This window comes from Crocodylus siamensis, chromosome 3, assembly GCF_052110815.1.
Source record: "Crocodylus siamensis isolate JL-2025a chromosome 3, ASM5211081v1, whole genome shotgun sequence".
Classification (NCBI taxonomy): Eukaryota; Metazoa; Chordata; order Crocodylia; family Crocodylidae; genus Crocodylus; species Crocodylus siamensis.
In genome coordinates, this window is record NC_143397.1 from 149,767,652 (window position 1) to 149,776,206 (window position 8,555).

Consider the following 8,555-nt stretch of genomic DNA (forward strand, 5'->3'; position numbering starts at 1 on the left):
CCAGCAGTGGCAGTAGTCCCCCCATCCCCCAGCGGGCTTAGTTTAAAGCCCGGTGGAACAGGTCAGCCAGCCTGGCTGAGAAGAGCCTCCTCCCCAGGGGGGAGAGGTGGAGGCCATCTCTTCCCAGCAGCTCGCTGCCTCTCTTGCCAAGGAGCGGGCTGTGGTCATGGAAGCCAAAGCCTTCGCGATGACACCAGCTCCGGAGTCTTTGGTTCACTGCGTGGATCCTCCTCTCCCTCCTCAGCCCATAGCCCGAGACTGGGAGGATCAACGAAAACACCATCTGAGCTCCCAGACCCCTAAGCCCCGCTCCCAAGTTCTCCAAACCTGGCTGGTGCAGTTCCGATTCAGGTCCAGCTGCTCCTTGGCCCCTCCCTTTGGAAAAGTGTGGGGCATTGCTTCTCTTGTGCTGCCCCTGGATTGGAGGGTGGGCTCCACCAATCAAACAGCAGACCCTCGATCCTGGGACTCAACCCAAGCTCCGAAAAGGTAAGCCTGCTACATATACATATATAATATATACATGACAACATAAACTGTGGATTATATCTACACGATCCTATACCTTCATTCAGGATACAGGTAAATAACATGATAACATCCCAACCAGGGTTTCAAAAAAGGAAATACAACTTTAAACTCTATTATAGTTTCACTTACAAATATAACTTACAAGTTTACAAAATATAAGGCACTATCTCATAAAATATGAGGTACCAGGAATATCAAATTCAAACCATTCTTTAAGGGACACCAAGGCCCAGTCTGTCCTGGAGCTGTGACTGCACTCCAGTGACAGGGAGAAGAAAATCCCCAATGCTTTCAGGCCTGCCACAGCCCTGTTAAAATATCCCCCACTCCGAGAAACACCAAAAACCCCATGGGGGCCCCTCCCTTCAGGGGTCTTTTCTTCAAAGGCAAATCCCTCCTCCCCTGTGGGAATCCCTTGTTTCCTGGTAACTCATAGCAAAGTGCCTCCTTCTCTGACAGGCTCACCATCCTCCTGGTCTCCCTGGGCCACCAGCCCACTCATAGCCCTCTGCACCATCAGGTGCACTGAGAGGTCTACCTATTGCCCAGCTTCCTTGGGCTTTCCCTTGGGATGCTGCCCCTCAGGGCTCTGTGCACCATCATGTACACCAAGAGCTTGGCCTCTTGCTTAGCGCTGGAGACCTGGGCTGCCTTGTGCAGTGCCAGGGTCTCTGATTGCTCCCAGATCCTCTGTGCAGCACTGCCTGCACCGAGTTCCTGGCCTCATGCCAGGGGTGGAAGACCCAAGCTGCCTCATGCAGCTCCTAGGGTCTGGGTTCACTCTTGGACCCTCTGTGCAGTACTATCTGCACCAGGTTTTCTGGCCTCATGCCTGGGGTCGGAGATCCATGTCGCCCAATCACCTCCCAGGGTATCTCTCCATGCATCACTTGTGCACCAAAAAGCCTGGCCGTTTGCCAGGGATTATGGACCAGAGCTGCCTCCAAGGTTCCCTCTAAAGTGTGGGTGTGCGCGGCTGCGCACACTGGCTGCGCACAGCTTTTTCAAGGCCACGTACCAGGAGAGGAGCTGAAGTTCAGCTCCTAGGCAAGGTGGGGGGCGGAAGCCTGAAGCCTGGCACAGGCTCTGCTGGCTCTGACGAAGTGTTCTGCTCCCCCACATCAGGGCCAGGGAGCAGAGCACTTCTCCAGAGCCAGCAGAGCCTGCGCCAGCCACCTGCTCCAGCCTCCATCCCCGCCTTGCCTCACCTCAGGGAGGAGCCGCTGCCTGCCCTGAGTGAAGCTCTGCCAGCTCCAGGGAACTGCTCCACTCCCCCACATGGCCTCGGGAGATGCGGTGCCAGAGCCAGGGAGCAGAGCAGTGTCCTGGATCCGCCAGAGCCTCACTCGGGGCAGGCAGTGGCTCCTCACTGAACTGAGGCAAGGCAGGGTTGGAGGCTGGGGCGGGCTCCACCGGCTCCAGGGAAGTGCTCCACTCCCTGGCCCTGATGTCGGGGAGTGGAGCACTTCCCTGGAGCCGCCAGAGCCCCCCTGGCTCCAGCCCCTGGCCTCCAGCCCCCAGCCTCTCAGCTCCGACCCCAGCCCCTGGCCCCGGCCTCTTGGCTCCGGCCCCTAGCCTCTTGGCTTCAGCCTCTGGCCCCAGCCCCCAGCTCTGGCCCCGGGCCCCCAGCCTCTCAGCTTCAGCCTCTGGTCCAGAGCCCCCAGGCTCTCGGCTCAAGCCTCCAGCCACGGGCCCCCAGCTTCTCGGCTCCAGCCCCCAGCCTCCAGACTGCAGCCACTGGTTCCCTTCGGTAAGTGTCCCACACTGGACCAAGGCGGTGTGCTCATGGATGGAGGTGGCATGCTCATGGACCGAGGCAGCACGCTCACATACTGCTACTCCTTAGAGGGAGCACCGGCTGCCTCGTGCAGCTTCCAGGGTCTTTTGCTCTGTGCACTGAGCCGTGCACCGTTTGCTGTGCTGCTCAGCGGCAGGACTGGGGACGCAGTTGCTTGCTACTCCTGTCCGGCAAGGGAGGGGGTCTTCGGGGCTCTTGGGGAAACAGCTCCACCCTGCTGGTCAGCTCTTGCCAGCTCTTCTTGCCCATCCTCTTCTCTGGCCCTCGACAGTAGTCCCATGTGCTGGGCATGCTGGTCTTTTATTCCCTCCAGAGGTTCTGCCTCTGGATTTTTGAATGGACCAATCAGGAAGAGGGGGTATGCAGTCTTCAACCAGGTCTGGCTCTTCGCCTCGCCCTAGGGTAGGGGCAGGGCAAGCTCCTCCCCTGCCATCACCTGATTGGTGGGAATACCCCACCAATCACTTTAAGCCCTTTTTGAGCTGGCAGCCAGGGTGCTGTTGGCAAGCTCACCACATATATAAAACTCTCCCACACAAAGACAGAGTCCTTGCCACCTAGTGGTTTGTATGTTCACATATTCTCTGTTATGTGTAGGTAGGTGCTCTTGGTCATGTTACCCAATTGCTAATACCTCAATAAACCAGTGTATAGTTTGGAGGAACGTGCTTTGGCTTCCTTTGTACTTCTCCAAATAAAATAAGCCCCAGAATCATGTAACAACATCAGAAAATGTTGGCTCTTAGTTTTCATGGGTTTTTTGATTACGGGAAAATAATAGAGCTGTTCTTCTGAGTTACAAAGAACTCTGAAAGGCCAGAGCAGGGCAGAACAATTTTCACACAGTGGATTCCTATTTTAAATCTCTGGTTTATCTTGTGACTCTTGTTTGTATACCTAAGGGGGCTAGCACCCTGTGGCACCCCTAAAAGGAACTCACAGCACCCTGGTTGAGAAGAGAAGTCTGATCTAGACTTACCTGGTTCTGCCTACATATGTTCTGGCAGGGGACAGCTGCTGCCACTGCAAACAAAGCATGTGACCATTTGTGTGTTTCTGGCAGCTCCAGGTGACCTGACTCAGCAGCTGTGTTTTGTGGGGATATAGCAGTGCACCTAGGAAGGCACCAACTGCCTTTGGGACAGGTTTACACTGGAGGACCCAGAAGGATATCACAGGGATACCAAATTGTATAGAAGAATCTGGCCTGGAGACAGCTCACAGACAGGATCTGACCAAACAATCCATTTTATCCAGCCCACAGCATTGCAGGAAAGGGAAGCAGCTTCTGCAATGTTTCCATGGTGCAAGTTTTTGTCTGGGGATCAGGGAGAAGTGGTAACACTGCAGAGGGGAGCAACGACTGGGGCTCTGACAGCAACAGTGGCAACAATAGTTGCTGGAAGGTGTTCCATCCACTTGGAACCTATGTGGTTTCAGTGCAATGCCTACATCACAAAACCATCAAGTCACATTAGAAAAGCCATTAATAGCACCATTTTGTGATGTCAAGAGAAAAGTCAGGTACTGAGAAGGAGGGAACAAAGTTCCAAATGGGGCAGCAAGTGTGCTATGTTTCTGGGGTAAAACATGAGAGGTTGTTATAGGTGTAGATAGACTTCTAAGTCACCAGGCAATGATCTTTTGATGATGGTTCATTGACTGCAAGACTTTGTGCAATTGCCATGTTTAGGCAAATCTAAGATGACCCTAAATGTAAGATGAACCCCCCAAGAATTAGATTCTAGTCATGGAAAATCTATACGTTTATTACAATTTTTCATGTATAGAATCTTATTATTGGACAATCATCTTGAATTCATCCCCAACACTACTGCAGGCAGCGTAGGGACAGCTGCGAGCCAGAGCTGGAGCCACAGCAGCTGCCTGCCACCCCGCTGCCTCATATTTGATTCTAAGATAAGGGGGATCAAGTATGGGAAGAAACATAATCTTTTAATCAAATAAGTAGAGTATTTCACAGCTTATGATCTGACATAACTTGAATATGTTTCTTGTTCCCTGAGTAAACAGAGAAGGCATAAAATTCTGGAAATGGATCCCTGGTTAGGTAAGTGGTATAAGGTTGTTGTGAAATATTGGACCACTTGCTTTGGGGAGAGGGTCCACATGATTTGGATAGCCTCCACCTTAGTAGAAAAGGAACCAATCTTGCAGGGAACAGACTGGCTAGATTAGTTAGGAGATACTTTAACAATAAAAGGGAGGCTGAAAAGGGCAGGGAGAAGGAAGCACACAGTCAAGACAAACTCAAGATGTGAAAATAAAGTTAACTAAGGCCGTGTGTAGACAAAACGAGAGCCGTGTGTGCACAACACTTTAAAAAGGACTAAATGCCCTAAATGGTACCGCTTTAACTGTGTCCGTGTTTGCACACCTTGGTGGCATATTGTGTATTAATTCCAGCCGCTGTAGGAAATTTGGTGGTGTAATTCACCTTAAATGACTTGGGGCACAGCAAACTAAAACTCCTTCAAGGGGAGTGAAGCATTGGGCTCTGTGCAGCTCAGGGGCTCTGTAGGAAGCCCTGCAGACATCCTGGCAGGAGCTCAGGAAAGCAGCTCCATCCAAGAAAAGCGGTGAGCCTGATTTCACACCCCGCCCCACCCCCCCAGGAGCCTGCCAGCCTGCCTGAGCTGTGCTGGGGCTCAGTGCTTTCCTCCATGGCTGTGGTACCCCCTGGAACTGCCCGAGACGGGTGCTTGTGGGTGGGTGCCGCCTGGGGGGGCCACTGCTGCCATGGAGGGAAGCACCAGCCCCTCCCCCACCAGCCCAGGGATCACTCTGCCCACTGGCAGCTTGTCCCCATGCCTCTCCACCAGAGAGGCAGGTAAGTCAGCGGGGTTTGTGCATGACATGGGGGTTTAATCAGCCCTAAATTGAAGCAGTGTTTTTTAAAACCCATCGCTTCAATTTAGGGTCCCTATTTCCTCTACACATTCCCTAAGAGAACAAATCCTTTAATTGCCTACATGGATTGCATTAACTGGAATTAGAATTAATGTATTCTACGTAGCTGAAACCTGTGTGGGAAGATCCGCATGATAGGAATATTAAAATCTATCATTATAACCTGTTTTTGAGAGACTGAGTGGGCAAAATGGAGATGGGGGTGTAGCGCTCTGTCAGAAATGGTATTCCTTTTTTCTGAGTCACTGACAACTCAGGAACAAACAATCTTGGACAGTTATGGATTAATTTTTGAAAATATAAGACGAGGTGATAGTTAGCATCTGCTCCACACCACCCAGTCACACCTGGGGACATGCTGTCTGGCTCCTTAAACATCCATCTGTAAAGAGTAGGAAAAAGATGCCTTATCATGGGGGACTTTAGCCTGAGTGACATATGCTGGAGGTCTCATGATACCAGTACTAATATGAACCTGGGTATTTCTACAAATTGCAGATGACCATTTCCTAAATCAAAAAGTGTCACTCCCAACAGAGTATTAGAATATTAGACCTTGTAGTGGGTTGACAGTTCATATAAACACAATCTTTCTTTCTCTGGACAAATGTGCCCCACAGAACACAGCATAAACCTTTAATCAACAGCCCTAAAATAAGGGTATTTGTTCATGCAATTGTTCCATACCAAGTACAGGACTTTGCACTTGTCCTTGTTAAATTTCATTTTGTTGATTTTGGACCATTTCTCAAATTTATTACCTCAGCATTTAGCAGTGTTGCATCCACTACTAGAATGCTGTGAGGAATACACTTCCAAAGGATGTTGAAGACTTAGAATTGGTTCAGAGGAGTACCATGAAAATAATCACAGATTGGAAAACATTCCTTTTAGTGAAAGGCTTAATCTATTTATTTTATCAGAAGACGCTTACAGTGTCATATCACTGATCTCAGTCTTGATCTGTAACCTATTTGGGAACAGAAATTTGATAACAGAGGGTTGTTCAGTTTGATACAACAACAACTGAACAAGAACAAGAGGGCAGGTTGAAAACATATTCAAACTAGAAATAATGCACACATTTTTACAGTGAGGGAGCTAGGAATACAAGGCTGGAAGAACTCTCCTAGGCAGTACTGTAACTAGTAGTGGGCCTGCCACAAGCACCAAATTCAGAGAGATGCTGGAATTCCACTCTACCACCACAGAGTATGTACCCTGGCAGCATTGCCATGCTAGGACTCCAAAACAGAGAAGAGCAAAAACCAGGGAGGACAGAGAACAACTGGCAGCAGCAGCTCTGCTGGGACTTTTGGAGTCCCAGCATGGTAATTCTGCCAGGGGGTGTATTCTGTGAAGGTGGGGTTGTGAGCTGGGGGGCAATTTTGGCACTGCTCTAGAGTTGTGTATTCCAACATTTGAGATTGCTGTTCACCAGTCTAGGTAAAGCTGCTGCCCCCCACCTCCACTGTCAGAACCTGTGTGCCTCCTCCATGGGCATATCTAGGATTGTGAAAAGGGCGGGTGAAGATGGTATGATGCAATAGTGCTCATCCTTTTAGCCCTACAGGCTACATGAGTGGCGTGGGTCTAGTCATGGGGCCTGGCACTGCCTCCTTCTGCTCCCCATGTGCCAGGATTGGGTCTCAGTGACCCAACACCACTCCCTCCCATGCTGAGATTGTGTTCCAGGAGCTCAACACTGCTCCCTCCTGCCCCCTCCCCCACACCAGGATTGACCCCAGGACCTGGTATTGCCCCCTGACCCTACAGGCTGAGATTGGGTGCCCTGTGAGTCTGGAATTTGGCAGCAGGGGAGTGCTACCACCCCATCCCCCACTGTCAATTTTCCAGATCCATGGGGAGCCCCACAGGCTTGATGATATAGCACTACAAGCTGGCTCACAGCTGGGGGTTAACACCCCTCGTATGGTGCATCATCACATATAACACAATGCCTATTTTTATCAAGTGGAAAAGAAACAAAAGCTTTACTAATAAGCAAAGGGACTAGGGCTGTATTATTCAGTGTAAGTTGGAGCAAAGACAATACAAACTTATTAGACTGTGCATTCATTTGCTATATTACATATTATATACATAAAAGAACTACAACGCATTGGGCAAAAAATAATCAAAAGTTGTTTGATTAGTCCTGCCACCATTAGGATTAAATGGACATCTCTTTTCCAGATTCAGAAAACAAAACCTAGCCTTCTTGAGCATCTTAACAGTGCATCCAATGTTTCACCCAAATTTATTTCCACATCTGTTTTAATGTGTTTAGCTAGCGTTAAAAAGAGCTTGCAGAATTTCAGAAGAAAGGATAGCTTTATTAACTATCAAGGTCTTTAGAACATCAAGGTCTTTAAAAATGAGAGACAAGTCATTAACACCTGTGGAATGAAGAGTTTAGAAGGAATCAGGTAGATTATAATAAGCTACAAAGTCAGTTGACTCCCTCACTGCTGCTCGAGTAGAAATGCTTCTGCTGTCATTGCAGGCAGTTAGTTTTAAACTTTGAAGGGAGCCAAAGTGCCCCTGTACCCCCTTGGATCCATCATGACCTCCTGCTCTCAGAACTACATGCCCCCCTGGCTTCCCCACTCTTCCACAGGGTTTTCCCTAGGTACCAACTCAGCTTGTTATGCCCCTGCCCCTGGAGACTGCACCCTTCAATGCAGGGTTTGAATGATGTACAATAAATGCTGCACTAGGGTCACATATTGAACAACAAAGCTAAAACAAAATAATTGCTGGCCTCTGAGCACCCATCCATTCTGTGCGCTGAATTACATGCAAGAAGGTAAATGTTGTACAGGCAATCTTCAGGTTTGCATTTTCAAATTTCTGGTGCTTGATTTTGCATTCTTAATAATAATTTTTTAGCCTAGTTCTGTGCGTGTATTATAGCTACCAGATTGAAAGGAGATAGGATCATTCATTTTTCTGTGCACTGCACCCTTACAATGTATAGGATGCCCAATTTATAACACATAAGTAGAGGCTTAAATTGCAATTTCGTGGAAATCATGAAATCCAGCATTGCCTGCAAAATCAGGCAATATCAATGAAATCTGTGAAAAGAAAAAAACTTACTGAAAATAAAATGCTGGCTCCCCAGAGGGAGCCAACAGTCTTCATGACCTCTATGGCCCAGAAGCTGCAGAGCCCCCCAGTGGGGAAGGGAGGAGGGCAGCTACCAGCATGAAGGGAAACCCAAGATGACTGCCACCCTTCCCTCACTGCTGATTGGCTGAGAGGGCTCCTTGTTATGTGGCACCACCCCTCC